Below are 17,857 nucleotides of genomic sequence, written 5' to 3'. Positions count from 1 at the left end.
AATGCAAATTTGTGCCGGACCGGGACTTGAACCTGGATCTCCCGCGGTCTCCTTACTATGCGACTATCCATGTACGACTCACGGCCAGACTGAAACTTCCGTATGTAGTCAATTATGCGCCTTATTTCGTAAGTTACTTCAGACAACCGACTGAAGCGCTGAATATTTGTGGTTGGGAAGCCTGCCGCGTCGCGTGTCAGGAGGAAGTATCAGCGAAAGTGTAGAGATCCGTTAATCATAATAGTTCGAAAGTGTGACGATTAATAATACCAGGAACTGCAAAAAAGAATGCACCGGGAAGAAGGGACCACACTGTACTCCCAAAGTATGTGCCTTGTAGTCTCATTCAACATTCTGAAGAGGCTGTTCCTGCAGCAATTGAGGAAACAGGGTGCAACAAAATGAAGATTGCAGTGCATACAGGAACGAACGATGCTTCTCATTTAGGCTCCTAGGTCATGGTTCAATACCTTCCGTAATAGTCCACATACATGGAAAGTTGTCAACGATAAAGGGCCCTCTAAACAGTCAATAATATTGTGCAATATTGTTAAAGTTCTCAGTAGACTGCTCAAGAACATTGCACAATAATATTGTGGCTTGTGTGTTCGGATTGGTTGACAACAAAGCTCAATGCACTTTAATAAAAATTCTCGTTCTCCTTGTTTTGCGCTCATTTCCAACGCCGATGATAACAAACGGGGAATGCAGATGTGCCTAGAGACTATAGCACACGACAGACTGTCAAGGATATTGTCAATACTGCCCAAAGACTGCACAGTATTTCCAGGCAGCGCAATAAATTTCAAAAGCTTTTGATGTTCTCAGTATTATTGCAAAACTTCTCATTCTGACACCTGCACGTTCAGTATTATTGCCCGTCAGGAAATATTGCCCAGTATTATTGACGGTCTGTGAGGCGCTTAAAAAAAAGGTTGTGGTAGCGCCTCTTCGGATAACTAGTTTCGGAATGTCGCAAGTGAATCCCACATTTGACGTGTCTCCGTTGTGAAGTAGTTCGATTCTGGCTTCTTCTGCTGTAACTTTTATTTCAGAGAATAGTACTCTGAATTTGTGTTTTCACGTATGTTACTAAAGATGTCACAAAACATACAATGTGTGTTCGGTTGCCTGTGAGAGACCCAGTCTTTTTGAAGCAGTGTGTTTATAGGTAAAGTTAATGAACACATTTCTTTAAATACATAAACTGAGACCAGGAGTTCACTCTTTTAACTCACAACGAAGCTGGCTGGCCATAGCCGATGTATCAAGATTCTGGCTCTCTTACAAAGTACTTCCAGAGTGTAAAAGATTGGAATGTTAATATTTTTAAATTTTTTTTGAATAGTGTCTTTTATCCCATCTGGTTTCACACGTGGACAGAAGACTGATCCTTCTGATATGTTCACCACAGAACTTGGTAACTTTTTCTTTTAGAGTATTTGTACATTGTGAAGAACTTTAATGAAATCTGACTGAGGATACCGTGCTTATGCAATTTCGAACTGTCTGAACAGAGCAAGCATGAGACAGAACCAGATTAAGACTGGGCACGCAGTGTGCATGGTACCTTGGGGAAAGTTTTCGCAAATTACAGTTCGTGCCCCGCGAAGATATCCACTTATTGTGGACGCGCCATCAGAGACCTGACCACACAAATGACATATAAAGTTAATAACTTCCAAGCTTGTACATGATCACTGTCTCTAGCCCTCAACATGTTAAGTCTCAGATTGGAGCAAAATCTAAGAAGTCTTCCGCAAGAACTTAGCTGAAATTATTCATCCACATAGTGTAAACACAGCGACGTTTGCTCTGTCCGTGATACATCGCGTGTTTCACCTGCCAAACTAAATAAAAAGTCGTGCCTTCTGTATTTTACTGATCAATTTTTCGTGAATTAAAGACCCACAAGCGGATATTTCATTCTGGATGCTCGGATTTGTGTAAAGCGTATTTAATGTCGCGGTTTCTATGTGCTTTCTGAGAGCCGCGTCCCCAGGTTTCATATATTTTCAGTACCGCTCTGAAGTTGCCGTCATTCTAGTCTGGTTCGATCTTGGCCAGCTGTATAGACCTTCTATAATTTGTTTTCCGAAATAGTATTTTATGACTTGCCAATAGCAGAATGGTTTCTACTGCGGCCGCAAATCTTTGTCTGTTGTCTTGTATTTTTAAGTGCAGAGACCCATAGCATTAAGATTTATCGTGCAAACTGATCCACAGAGGATGAAACTAAAACAAGGTGGTTCAAAAAGTAGTTTAAAAATTCGTACACATTTATTGAAAGAAGGTATGGATCTGGGTTTAGTGTTATTTTGTAGGGAAACACATAGTTTTTTTTTGCCTTAAACTTATGATGTGTGTGGCTTTCGTTGGTCATACTGCACATATCCTACCGGAACTCAGTTTCTTCCCAAACCCGCTGTAGCATTGCCGGTATAACTTTCGCAGTGGCGGCGTAAATTCTTGCTCAAGTCAGGTAAAGAAACCGACACAGGAGGTACAAACAAGATATCCTTGATGAATGCCCATACAAAAAAAAAAAAAAAAAAAAAGATCGAATAGTGTCAGATCTGGGGAACGTGGGGGCCATGCAATTGGCGCATCACGGCCAATCCATTGACCTGGAAAGCAGTCACTGAGAAAATCCCAGACGTCAGTCAGGTAGTGGGGTGGTGCACCATGTTGCATGAAGTAAAAACTGTGTTCTTGGTCATCCTCATCGACCTGTGGTATCAAAAATTGTTGTAACATATCCAGGTACACCATCCTGTTGATGGTTCTCTCACGGAGAAAAAGGGGTCGTATACCCAAATCCTACAGTAATGTGTTTTAACCGTGCCACTTAAGTGAAAAGTCGACGTCAGAAAAGATATTGTCCAAGAAATGGTCATCCTCATGAAATCGATTTAACATATCCGCACAGAAGTTCTTGGTAGCAATTTTATCAGCGTCTTTTGTCAATTTACGGTCAAGAGGTCTGTGATTTATGTAAGCACCAAGTTCAGATTTATCAAAAGTTCAGTCAAGAGAGGAAGACGTACCTGGAACTTAAACAGATTTTTCATAGTGGGTTCTCTATTAATGCAGAAGCAGCAATTTTCATTCAGTATTAGTTGTTGAGGTGATTCATCAGCATAATCTAGATGTGCATGTTGTCTTACAACGAAGTTCAATTGTGAGCACTTCGTTTCATTTTACAACTTTACACAAAAAATACCTGTAATACCGCCTCCTGCTCTGTAGGTAGCCAACTGACCGTCTACAATGGAGACAAAACATTCCGCTTGGTCAGGTACAATGAAGCACAATACAAGTGTGCCAGATTCCTCGGGAACAGGTCGTTACTGCCAACATAAACAACTGTCGCTTAAATAGTGATCTTCATTAAGTCAGAAGATATTTGGCATTCATACCAATGCGTTTCCAAAATCATGCGTGGATGTCGGGAATTATACTTCGTTGATTTCTCTAGTGGCCATAATAAATCGTAAAAGCATAGCGAAAGTAATCATATTATTCGTCAGTTCATGAATTAAGAACAGGCTATACTTACACTACTCAGATGCGTAATTATGTAAGTCCGCTTAAATATTCTGCAATAGCGAGGAAATGCCGAAAAGTGATGCCTCCGAATTTTTTTATGTGAAAATTCTTAAAGCTTTATTTACAAAACAAACGCTGTTCTAAATCTTTATTCTTCTTGTCTACATATTTGAGTCCCTCTGCCACTAGAGGACTCAGAATTCTAACATGGTAGTGTGTAATGTAAGTGCGTGAGAAACAGAACGCTGTAATCGAATTTCAGAATCGAAGAGTTCGGCCACACATGGCGCCTCCTTTCCTTCAGTATGACAATGCCAGACGACATGAGAGAGCTAGGACATCTGCAACAATCAGACACCTTGGATCCACTATCATCGATCACCCTCCACACATTCCCGAGTTGGCCCCATACAGTTTTCCTCTGTTTCGAAAACTTAAAGAACACCTTCGAGGACTTCACTTTGATAATGATGTAGCTGTGCAAGCAGATCTGAGGTTGTGGACCCTCAACTAAGTCAAACCTTCTACAGTGAAGGTCTCAACAAACCAGTCTCTCGTTGGGAGAAATGTGTTCGTCACCAGGGTGACTACGTTGAGAAATAAATACATAGACAGAAGAATAAACGTGTTGACTGTTAAGTTTTATTTAAAAATATTTAAGAGTTTTTGCATAAAAAATTCGGAGGCGCTACTTTTCAGCACGCCTTCATACTTAGAATGTTCAAATACACTACTGGCCGTTAAAATTGCTACACCACGAAGATGACGTGCTACAGACGTGAAATTTAACCGACAGGAAGAAGATGCTGTGATATGCAAATGATTAGCTTTTCAGAGCATTCACACATTGTTGGCGCCGGTGGCGACACCTACAACGTGCTGACATGAGGAAAGTTTCCAACCGATTTGTCATACAAAAACAGCAGTTGACCGGCGTTGCCTGGTGGAACGTTGTTGTGATGCCTCGTGTAAGGAGGAGAAATGCGTACCATCACGTTTCCGACTTTGATAGTGGTCGGATTGTAGCCTATCGCGATTGTGGTTTATCGTATCGCGACATTGCAGCTCGCGTTGGTCGAGATCCAATGACTGTTAGCAGAATATGGAATCGGTGGGTTCAAGAGGGTAAAACGGAACGCCGTGCTGGATCCTACCGGCCTCGTATCACTAGCAGTCGAGATGACAGGCATCTTATCCGCATGGCTGTAACGGATCGTGAAGCCACGTCTCGATTCTTGAGTCAACAGATGGGGACGTTTGCAAGACAACAACCATCTGCACGAACAGTTCAACGACGTTTGCAGCAGCACGGACTATCAAAAATCTGTTTACAACATCATGATGGTCGCATCCGTGTTTGGCGACATGGCGGTTAACGCACACTGGAAGCGTGTATTCGTCATCGCCATACTGGCGTATCACCCGGCGTGATGGTATGGGGTGCCATTGGTTACACGTTTCGGCCACATCTTGTTCGCACTGACGGCACTTTGAACAGTGGTTGTTATATTTCAGATGTGTTGCGACCCGTGGCTCTACCCTTCATTCGATCCCAGCGAAACCCTGCATTTCAGCAGGATAATGCACGACCTCATGTTGCAGGTCCTGTACGGGCCTTTCTGGATACAGAAAATGTTCGACTGCTGCCCTGGCCAGCACATTCTCCAGATCTCTCACCAATTGAAAACGTCTGGTCAATGGTGGCCGAGCAACTGGCTCGTCATAATACGCCAGTCAGTTCTAGTATATTTGTCCAATGAATACCCGTTTATCATCTGCTTTTCTTCTTGGTGTAGCAATTTTAATGGCTAGTAGTGTAGGTCTATTGCCAGATTGGGTCTGAAAATACATACTGCTCGCTATCTATCAATGTCACTTTATTGTGTGTTACATGCTACACAACTGAACTTTTAGTATTTCGGTCTTAAATTGTGGGCTGATGAGCCAAAACATTATGACCATCTGCATAATGACTTATTTTTCCGTTTTCGAAACGCAATACACCACTGGTTCTTCGTTTCAGGGATCCAGTAGTTTGTTGGCAGTTTCGCGGAGGTATGTGGTTTTAGATGTCGACGCACAGGTCATGCAATTCGCGTAACGGGCCACTGACATCTGTACGCAGTGATGGCTCAAAAAATGGCTCTGAGCACTATGGGACTTACCATCTGAGGTCATCAGTCCCCTAAAACTTAGAACTAATTCAACCTAACTAACCTAAGGACACCACACACACCCATGCCCGAGGCAGGATTCGAACCTGCGACCGTAGCGGTCGCGTGGTTCCAGACTGAAGCGCCTAGAACCGCATGGCTACTGCGGTTGGCGCAGTGATGGCGCCGGATAGCTACTCAGATGGGTTCCATAGGATTTACATAAGGCGAATTCGGTCGCCGAGACACCAATGCGAGTTCACTATTGTGCTCCTCAAACCCTTGTAGCATGGTTCTGGCTCAGAGACATGGATAATTATACTGCTGAAAGATGATATCACCGTCGGGGAAGGCGTGAAGCATGAAGGGATGCAAGTGATTCGCAGCTATTAGCGTGTCTTCGGTTACTACCGTAGGTGCCATGCAAACCTAGAAGAATGTATCCCATAGCATAATGCTGCTCCCATTAGCTTGCGTCTGTGGCGTGCTCCACGTTTCGTGCGCCGTTCACTTCGAGGACGGCGTTTGTGGAGACGACCGTCGGACTAGTGCAGTAAAAACGTGATTCATCCGAAGAACCGACACGATTCCATTGATCGACTGTCGAATCCCGGTGGTCCCGTGCCCGCTGCAGTCGTAACTACACTCCTGGAAATTGAAATAAGAACACCGTGAATTCATTGTCCCAGGAAGGGGAAACTTTATTGACACATTCCTGGGGTCAGATACATCACATGATCACACTGACAGAACCACAGGCACATAGACACAGGCAACAGAGCATGCACAATGTCGGCACTAGTACAGTGTATATACACCTTTCGCAGCAATGCAGGCTGCTATTCTCCCATGGAGACGATCGTAGAGATGCTGGATGTAGTCCTGTGGAACGGCTTGCCATGCCATTTCCACCTGGCGCCTCAGTTGGACCAGCGTTCGTGCTGGACGTGCAGACCGCGTGAGACGACGCTTCATCCAGTCCCAAACATGCTCAATGGAGGACAGATCCGGAGATCTTGCTGGCCAGGGTAGTTGACTTACACCTTCTAGAGCACGTTGGGTGGCACGGGATACATGCGGACGTGCATTGTCCTGTTGGAACAGCAAGTTCCGTTGCCGGTCTAGGAATGGTAGAACGATGGGTTCGATGACGGTTTGGATGTATCGTGCACTATTCAGTGTCCCCTCGACGATCACCAGTGGTGTACGGCCAGTGTAGGAGATCGCTCCCCACACCATGATGCCGGGTGTTGGCCCCGTGTGCCTCGGTCGTATGCAGTCCTGATTGTGGCGCTCACCTGCACGGCGCCAAACACGCATACGACCATCATTGGCACCAAGGCAGAAGCGACTCTCATCGCTGAAGACGACACGTCTCCATTCGTCCCTCCATTCACGCCTGTCGCGACACCACTGGAGGCGGGCTGCACGATGTTGGGGCGTGAGCGGAAGACGGCCTAACGGTGTGCGGGACCGTAGCCCAGCTTCATGGAGACGGTTGCGAATGGTCCTCGCCGATACCCCAGGAGCAACAGTGTCCCTAATTTGCTGGGAAGTGGCGGTGCGGTCCCCTACGGCACTGCCTGGATCCTACGGTCTTGGCATGCATCCGTGCATCGCTGCGGTCCGGTCCCAGGTCGACGGGCACGTGCACCTTCCGCCGACCACTGGCGACAACATCGATGTACTGTGGAGACCTCACGCCCCACGTGTTGAGCAATTCGGCGGTACGTCCACCCGGCCACCCGCATGCCCACTATACGCTCTCGCTCAAAGTCCGTCAACTGCACATACGGTTCACGTCCACGCTGTCGCGGCATGCTACCAGTGTTAAAGACTGCGATGGAGCTCCGTATGCCACGGCAAACTGGCTGACACTGACGGCGGCGGTGCACAAATGCTGCGCAGCTAGCGCCATTCGACGGCCAACACCGCGGTTCCTGGTGTGTCCGCTGTGCCGTGCGTGTGATCATTGCTTGTACAGCCCTCTCGCAGTGTCCGGAGCAAGTATGGTGGGTCTGACACACCGGTGTCAATGTGTTCTTTTTTCCATTTCCAGGAGTGTATGTTGTTAGGCCAACAAGTGATCACGTTGGGGTGGTCTCCTGCGGAGTTCCATTTTCAACAATGTACAATGAACGGTGTGCTCCGAAGCACTTGTGCATGCACCAGCATTGTGCTCTTTCGGCAGAAATGCCACAGATCACCATCTGTCCTGCTTTACAGATCAGACCAGCCTCCGAAGCCCACGTTCTGTGAAGAGTCGTGTACGTGCAACCTTTTAGCGCCTGGTGGTAGTTTAACTGTCCTTCTTCCATAGATGCTGGCGACAGTAGCACATAAACATTCGACCAACTTTGCCGTTTTCGAGATACTCCTTCACAGGTTCTGCGAAATTAGGACCTGCCCATTGTCAAAGTCGCTTTCTCAGTGGATTTCCCAATTTGCAGCCCGTATCTTCACTGTGGTGATCCCCCGTACATGTCTGCTTCGCTTACATTCGGGGTGATCAAAAACTCAGTATAAATTTGAAAACTTGATAAACGACGGAATAATGTAGATAGAGAGCTAAAAATTGACAGCCATGCTTGGAATGACATGGGGTTTTATTAGAACAAAAAAAACGAAGTTCACAATATGTCCGACAGATGGCGCTGGACAGCAAAACGTCAGTGACTGCGCATGACAATCGTATATAAAAGGAGCTGTAATGAGAGAGAGAATCAGATGCGTCAGCAGTCGCGGCATGTTGACGTTATCTAAAATGCGCTTTTAGTGAAGCTGTATTGTCAGAATGGGGAACGTGCTAGTTCAGCGTTACGATCCTATCGCCGTAGGAAGGGGATTCGAACGGGTAAAGGTCCGTTGACAAATGCAGCTGTGGCGAGAATGATTTTGAAGTTCGAAGCCACGGGTTGTTTAGACGATAGACCCCGTAGTGGCCGACCGAGTACAAGGCGTAATGCTACTGAGACAGTTAAGGAAGAAATGGAGACTGTAGCGGGTTCTTCTATGCACGGGGAAATCAGCGCTCGTGCAGTTGCACGTCGCACCGGCATTTCATACACTACAGTTTGGTTGGCACTTAGGCCTACCCTCCGATAGTATACATACAAAATCCATCGGCATCATGAACTATTACCTGGCGATTTAGTGAAGCGGATGGCATTTGCAGTGTGGGCGTTTCAAAAGATGGCGGAAGATGACGGTTGGTTGAGTAACGTGTTGTGGACCGACGAAGTTCATTTCACGCTCCGAGGGTCTGGCAACGCCCACAACTGCAGAATTTGGGCTACCGAAAATCCTGGAACTGTCGTGGAAATTCCATTGCACGACGAGAAAGTCACGGTATGGGTTGGATTGACCACATCTACCGTTATCGGGCCTTTTTTCTTTGAGGAAATGGGTGATCCCGGTTTTGTAACTGCTACCGTGACGGGTGAGAGGTACGCCGATATGTTACAGAATCGCATCATCCCCAGCCTGGCTGATAAACACCTGCTGGAACGTACGATGTTTATGCAGGATGGCGCTCCACCCCATATTGCTAGACCCGTGAAAGATCTCTTGCGTGCATCGTTTGGTGATGATCGTGTGCTCAGTCGCCACTTTCGTCATGCTTGGCCTCCCAGGTCACCAGACCTCAGTCCGTACGATTAGTGGCTTTGGGGTTACCCGAAGTCGCAAGTGTATCGTGATCGACTGACATATCTAGGGATGCTGAAAGAAAACATCCGACGCCAATGCCTCACCATAACTCCGGACATGCTTTACAGTGCCGTTCACAACATTATTCCTCGACTACAGCTATTGTTGAGGAATGATGGTGGACATATTGAGCATTTCCTGTAAAGAACATCATCTTTGCTTTGTCTTACTTTGTTATGCTAATTATTGCTATTCTGATCAGATAAAGCGCCATCTGTCGGACATTTTTGAACTTTTGTATTTTTTTGGTTCTAATAAAACCCCATGTCATTCCAAGCATGTGTGTCAATTTGTACCTCCCTATCTACATTATTCTGTGATTTATTCAGTTTTCAAATTTATACTGACTTTTTGATCACGCGGTACTTTAGTTACAGTGTCACGCGCACGCAACGCACCAGGCGATGCGCAGCGGTCATAATTGTTAATTAGTCTATAAATATTATTAAACTGTTTCAGCATAATCATTTTAAGTACTACTGTCCTTTCTTCTAACGCACCTTTTCCCAAATAAGAGTACAACGGACAGGTTTGCGTTTACTGAAGAATTTATGACTCTCCAGAGGAACGGAGATGGCTTTCACCATCAAGGAGTTCATGGATATTTGTGTTCCTTCTATTCCGCTGTTTAATCTGGATTTTTTCATCACAAATTCTTTTTCTGTGCGAACTTTAAATCAGAGTAGCATTGCATCCAACGCCTTCAGTTATTGGTCGGATATATTCCAGTCTCTGTCGTCCTTTACCATTTTACCCGTGTACAATCCCTCAAGTACCGAGGAAGTTTTCTTCGACATCTTAACACTAGTCCTATCATCCTGTCTCTTCTCCTTGTCAGGATCTTCCACACAGACATCTACTCGCCGAGCCTGCAGAGAACCTGTTCATTTTTTATCTTATCAGTCACCTGATTTTCAACATCCGTCTGTAGCACCACATCTCAAACGCTTCAATTCCTTTCTTTTGCGGTTTTCACACAGTCCATGATTCATTTCCATACAATGCCGTGCTCAAAGTACGAGGCGTGTTTTTTTAAGTGAGTACCATTTTGAAATTAAAAAAAAGACATGCTAAGATTTCTCAATAATTTTATTTTTACATGAAAGCCTGTACCTTAATCTACGCACTGATGCCATTACAGTCTGATTCTTCCTTGTTTACGTTGTGTACTGAATGTGTAAGATGCCTCCGATAATCGTGAGTGCCGCCGACTGTGAAGTACGGGCTGTTATTAGATTTCTTAGTGCTAAAGGCCTAAAAGCGATCGATATTCGTGAGATCCGTGCAGTTTTCGGAGAAAAAACATTGAGTGATGGAATGGAAATAAAGATGGCCGCACAAATTTCCATGATGAACAACGGAGTGGGCGTCCTTCCGTCGTTAATGAAAGTTTGGAGCAGGAAGTGGACAATAAGGTAAGAGAAAACAGACGCTTTACGATTTCCTCCTTGCGGGATGACTTTCCTAATGTTTCTCGTCCTGTTTTGTATGTCATTGTGACCGAGCACTTGAATTACAGAAAATTGTGCACACGATGGGTACCGAAAATGTTGATCTCTTAAGCCAAATTGTTACGGGCGATGAAACATTGGTGGCCTACGTCACACCAGAATCAAAGCAACAGTCCATGGAAGTTGAGCAAGGGCATCGTTTTGCTGCAAGACAATGCCCGTCCGCGTGTGGCGAATCAGACCAAAGATCTCATCACATCTTTTCGATGGGAAACTCTAGATCATCCTCCGTACAGCCCCGATCTTGCGCCCAGTGACTACCGTCTGTTCCTGCACTCGAAGAAACACCTGGGGGGTCAGCGTCTTCAGGACGATGACGAAGTGAAAGCAGTGCTGATGCAGTGGTTAACAAGTCAGGCGGCAGACTTCTATGAGGAGGGTATTCGAAACCTGGTACAACGTTATGACAAGTGCCTCAATATTGACGGAAATTATGTAGAAAAGTAGATTAAAGTACAGGCTTTCATGTACAAATAAAATTCAGATATCTTAGCACGCCTTTTTCATTTCAAAACGGTACTTACTTAAAAAACACACCTCGCATATACTCTCAGAAATTTTCTTCGTCAAATTAAGAACTATATTAGACACCAGTGGACTTACTTTGACAAGGAAATCCTTCATTGGCCGTGCTAGTTTGCTTTTTATGCCTTCCACGCTTCTTCTGTTATGTATTATTTTGTATCCAAGGTAGCAGGATTCCTTCATGTCGCCTATTTTTGGATCCTCAATTTTTATGCTAGTTAATCGATAATTGCATTTCAAGTACTCAACTACTCTCGTCTTTTTCAGTTTACTCTCAATTCATAGTGTGCAGTTCAACGAGTGGCGTAGTTCTTCCTCGATGTCACTGAGGACAGCAACGTCATCGGCGAATCTTATTACTGATATCATTTTCTTCTGAATTTTAATCCCACTCCTGAACCTTGCTTTTATTACCGTCATTGCTTCTTTGGCGCATAGATTGAAGAATGGGGCAAAAGGTGGCATCCTTATCGTATACCCTTTCTAATCTGAGCATTTCGATCTTGGGCTTCTATTGTGATTTTTGCCTCTTTATATGTATTACCTCCTCTTTCACTATAGTTTACACATATTTTCTTGCGGATTTCTATCATCTTGCATTGTTTACATTGTCGGACGCTTTTTCCAGATCTGATTTTCTTAAGTCTGTATTCTCTTGTCAATCGCAACATGAGATCTGCCTCTCTGGTGCCCATACCTTCCCTAAGGCCAATCTGATCCTCATCAAACAGAAAGTAAATTTTCTTTCTTCTGTGTAGCACTTCTCGCTATTAGCTATCCTTAATATCTTAGGGACTGTGTGTGTATTTTTCCGATAGTCTGAGGGTATCAGTATTTGTCTAGTCTCCTAACCTACAAAGCAACTTGAACAATTCTTTGATTGCGACTTCGCCTAATTATTTTATGAATTCCGAAGAAATGTTTGTCTTTGCGTCCCGCCTTATTTCATGACAGATTTTTTTCAAATTTCTATTAAACTCTAATACTGGATCCCGCATGTGTTCCGTATCATCTCCCATTTATTCTTGGACCGCGTCATCAGACAGTTGCTCATCATTGTTTCCACCAATCCGCTATCTCTTCTGCATTTAACAGCGGAATTCTGGTTACACTTCTAATGTTGATGCCTTTGCTTTTAATTTCACCGAAGATTGACTTTTCTACAGTGTTCTGGAAATTCCCGTTGCAAGCTTGTAAGATTCTAGAGAGAGTGAATACATAATGTTCTGAATAGGAGCCCATTTCAGGAAAAGTACTGTCTCCGTTCTATGACGGTTTCAATTCATATTTTTAAATCGTCCATTTATGCTTCAGGAATTGAATTATGCTTGACACAGTGCAATTATTAGATAACAATTCGAAAGAAAACGTAACGAAAAATACATTTGTCATTTAAGCACATTTGTTTGTAATCACTCTTAAACATTACACGCCTACATTACTTCAAAACGAAAAATTTCGCAATACACTGTACGTATAGAACAGTACTGATGCATTACAAAAGCGGCACGATGTGGCGATCATCAATATTGTTCCAGGCATTGTACTCGTACCTACGAAGGATGTGCTAGTAGCTACACTTCTCTCGATCCAACCTGGTGTCTCTTCAGTTTCTTCTTCCCACATTATTCTTCCGAACTAAATTGTTATCTGAGTCTATATCTGCTCCTGGATGTTCCTTACAATCTAGTATGTAATCTTGGAAACTGTCTTTCAGTGAGGTAAGGCAGCTGGAATCTTCCCATGTTTCAGACCTGTTCCAGGCATACTACCTCCTTTTGTGATTTTTGAACAGTGTTTTCGCAGTTGCTTGCAGAAATTTAATGCAGAACTCAGTGTTTATAGTGTATCATTCCTATTACCGAGACATTTATTTTTCCATAACTGTCTTCTGTTGCTTCTCATACCACAGCATTAGCCATTCATGATTATCAGATTTTCATCTTCTTTTACATACTGAATTACACGTTCGATACCCTCATACTTTCTCTGTCTCTTCATCTTCTATTTATCTGAACTGCTTTTTTAGCTTTGGTTTGCTATTGATCCTGTTGAGAATAACCATACCACTGAACTGTATACGGCAATTCAGTCTCTACCTTATCTTCCTATTCATGACGAATCCTACACCTATAATTCCACTTTCTGCTGCTCAAAGGTGTGAACTGGATAGATGTTTACAAATTTCTGGATCAAATGGGAAATACAAAGAAACTTTATTAAAATTGCTTTCCCCTAAAGGTACCTCAAATCAAACAGAAGTGTAAAAATAAACCATGGGATTGCACAAATAATAAAGATATGTTGTAGGACAAACAGAAGACTGTATCTTCCATCTAGGAACAGCTCTGATTGTATATTCATCTGTCCAGAAATTCTTATCTTCTTTCAGTTTCACTTCACTGGCCACAGCTATATCTAGACTGAGTCTTTACATTTCAGTTTTTAGATTTTATAGCTTCCCCACCGATTTGTGACATTCCACGCTCTGATTCATGGAATGTTACTCTTTCGTTTGTTATACAATATTTTTCGCATGGTCACCTCCACTTCGGCAGTCCCCTCCTTGAAACCTGAAAGTGGGAATAATCCGGAATCTTTTGCCAATAGAGAGGTGATCATGATACTTTTTTAATTATAAGCCACAATTCCTATGGATTCACACAGTGTCTTAAAGGTAGTGGTTTCCATTGCCTTTTGCGCCTCATGTGATTCATCATTTCAGATTGTTCCGCGTTTTAGAACCATTTTCCCAACTCAAAGCAAGAGTATACCCTGAATCTCTGTCCGCTACTCCACTATCTTTAACAAGGGCATTGGCAGAATGAGGGCATTATTTTGCCACTATTTATTCGAAATTCAACCAGTGACTATGATCGAAAAACGGGACCCAGGATGTTTCTATAACTAGCGAAAGACACTATCCCTAGATCACAGGGATCTGTTTACAGATTTTCAAGTCTTCCATTCTGTATTTTAGATAGATACTAGGGCTTCTTTAAGGGACCTGTAGTTATGGAGGGTGTTGAGTCTAGCTCACCATTATTCGAATGTAGAAGCGCTATATGAGTACCTAAAAGACTTGTAGTGCTCAGAAGATTTCCTGGACGTTGGTCACGTTGAATGTCTTTAGACACTGGTCCTTATCATATATCATCTTAAACCTTTCTGCAGTTTCTCACTTCATGACTTAATGCAACAAGTAGCAACTCTAGCTAGAATATAGGCTTATCAGGGAGCGTTAGCTTAAGACCACCTGTAATTATTCTACAGGTTTCATTCAAGGATACTCCTGGCCCTCTCCCAACTCTTTGTTTTATTATGGAGGTGAAGTAGTCATCCATTTCTACTGATACCTTTGTCGACGAAATGTTAAACTCTAGTCTTTATTCTTTATTTTGATGAATTGCTTGTATCAGCTAGGAATCTGTTGATCTTATGCTATACCGAACAGTAATTCACTGCCAGACAAAAAAAGAGAAGCATGTAGAAGGGGAGGAAGAAACACAGTGAAAGTTCACAGGTTGAGAGGATATGTGATGTTACTTTGATAACAGAATGGAGTAAACGTTACAAATAGCTTGCCTGTTTGAGTCCACTTGCCAGTATGACGTAGTACACAGTTCGGCCTGGGTGCATGCACTGATTCCGTTGCAGGTGGGTTTCGTAAAGCCGTTGTATACTCTCGTGAGGCAAGGTGGCCTACTACTGTTGTAACTGGCCCTTGATATTCTGGACACTGGCACTGAGACAGAGATGACATCCGAGCTGGTCCCACTGTTCTATCAGGGACAGCTCAAGGAATATTGCTGCCTATGGGAGTACCCCAACATCAGCCCCTGATTGAAACTGGAGGTACTCAAAAATTGAATTAGGTTAACCATATTGTAATACGGCAAGTGCACAAAATCAGTTATCCTTATTCTATCAGAATATCGGAGGACTAAGAGGCAAGCTTAATGAGTTGCTTATTTGCGTTGAAGAATTAGAGTTGAGCAAACCTGTTGATATAATCTGCCCATCTGAACATCGTGTGACCACTCGTATAGATTTGTTAAATGTTGCAGGATTCGAGTTATTTTCTTGCTTGTGTAGAGAAAATATGGAGAAAGGAGGAGTTACCACATTTGCCATAAACTGTTTTAATTTCATGAATATTGACATTAATAAATTTTGCTTAGCAGCACTTACAAGCCTATGAAACAGTAATAGTATTTCATAATAAGTCCTTTATAATAGTAAGTATATGCAGAGCACCTTCAGGAAACTTTAACCTCTTCATAAAAAAATCTGGAAGCTCTGTTGTCTAACTCGCAGTAAAAAAATAAGGTGATTTTAATGTGGATTTGTTGAAAACATCTGTCAGGGAACAATTGTTGCAATCAGTAACACTGACATTCAATTTAATTCCTACTGTGAAATTTGCAACTAGGTTATGTAAATTCTGTGAGACTGCTATTGATAATACCTTTGTAGACAAATTGAGGGAAAAAGGTCATATCACAGAACCAATAGTAAATAGGCTATCTGATCAGTAGAAGCAGCATCTTTTGTTAAATATTGACACCTGTCAGCGTAAAAAGTCTAACTCTGCGTACAGGAGTGTAATAAATCAGTCAAAAATTGAAAATTTTAGGATATTGCTCAAAGATATGAACCAGACAGATGTTTACAATATTTCCGAATCAAATGGAAAATACAAAGAAATTTTATTAATATGAAGTTACGTCCTATTTTGAAATTTTTTTCCCCCAAAGGTACCTCAGATCAAACAGAAGTGTAAAAATAAACCATGGATTACGCAAGTAATAAAGATATCTCATGGAACAAACAGAAGACTGTATCTTCTATCTAGGAACAGTTCTGATGTTAGCATTGTAATGCATTGCAAAGAATACTGCCAAATATTGAAGCAAGTAATCCAGAAATCTATGCAGCTTTATTATGGGGAAAAATATAGCTATATCTGGCAACGAAATGAAAACCGTATGAAATATAGTGAAGACAGAGGCAGGTGGGGCAAAAAAGAAGAGGAACAGATACCTCTAATGGAGAATATGAGACTAGTATTTACAAATAAGTTCAGTGAAATGGAAATGACACCCATGTCGCCAAAGAAGTAGCATCCATCATAAAATCCTTAAAATCAAAGTATTCTGCTGGTTATGATAACATATCAACAAAGTTAATCAAAGAGTGCTCATGCGAGTTGAGTTCTATCTTAAGTTATAATGAACCTCTTATGAGCGGAACATTTCCTGATTGGCTAAAATACGTTGAAGTGAAGCCTCTTTATAAGAAGGGGGTAAAGAGATGTCATCAAACTATCGACCAATTTCACTTTTGCCGGATTTTTCAAAAAATTTTGAAAAAGTTGTGTTCAAGTCTCTCTTTAAGCATCTGACTGCAAATAATATATTGTCTATGTCACAGTTTGGGTTCCTTAAGGGTTCTGATATAGAGAAACCTATTTATGCATCCAGTGAAAATGTCCTTAATTCATTAGAAAACAAATTAGAGGCTATTGCCATTTTCTTTGACCTGTCAAAAGCCTTTGACTGTGTGAATCACAGCGTTCTCTTGAGCAAATTAGAATATTATGGTGTCACTGACAGTGCTGCGAAATTGTTAGTCATGCCTAACTAACAGGAAAGCAGCCAGTCTTCATCTGAATGGGAATTAATTACATGTGATGTTCTTCAACGTTCCATCCTGAGCCCTCCCCCTCTGGGTCCAGGGGTTAGAATAGACCCAAGGTATTCCTGCCTGTCGTAAGAGGCGACTAAAAGGGGTCTCTCACGTTTTGGCCTTTGTGATGGTCCCCTGTCGGGTTTGACCTCCATTTTTCAAAATTTTCCCGAAGAGCGAGCCAATTGGGGGAGGGCCCCTTATATGGTGCATCGTGTCCATCATGCGCTGAGACCTATCGCATCCTTTGTCGACGTGGATCTGCACTTCTGCTCATTCTCTAACTGTTGGTCGAGGTCACCCTCCTGGGTGCGTATTTTTCCGTCAACTGTGCAGTATCGTTTTCTATGCTGATGATGATAATGGACTTATGCGATTGCAGTCTTTCTCAGCATATTCCAATGATGAGTTCTTCTCTGGTTAGCAGCCAAGTGGTGGCGTCATCTTTTCGCCGCAACATTTTGACGAGTTTCATACCTATTGTTTTCTGGCGAAGTGTCTGGATGCTGTGTTCTGCATATCTATATGGCTGCTTGGCCATCAGGGACCGATAACCATAGCAGTCTGGTCCCTTTAATCCCACAAATCAACCTGCTTGGCCGTCGTCCACTTCTGTAGGCTAGCCAATCACATCCCTCCAGAAGGGGGTACCATGTTGGTGGTGGTGGGGAGCCCAGTGTGGAGACCCGGTGGCTATCCAATCTGTCTGCGGACGCCACACAC

The 17,857-nt window shown here is 43.1% G+C and overlaps 1 protein-coding gene across 1 annotated transcript in view; it reads left to right on the top strand.

Moving 5' to 3' along the window:
* The window catches only part of LOC126187783 (L-asparaginase-like), a 322,364-nt gene that overhangs the window by 1,117 nt on the left and 303,390 nt on the right, over positions 1–17,857 (top strand). The window lies entirely within an intron of this gene.

This window comes from Schistocerca cancellata, chromosome 5 (assembly GCF_023864275.1).
Source record: "Schistocerca cancellata isolate TAMUIC-IGC-003103 chromosome 5, iqSchCanc2.1, whole genome shotgun sequence".
NCBI lineage: Eukaryota > Metazoa > Arthropoda > Insecta > Orthoptera > Acrididae > Schistocerca > Schistocerca cancellata.
This window is presented reverse-complemented; position numbering and strand designations above follow the sequence as displayed.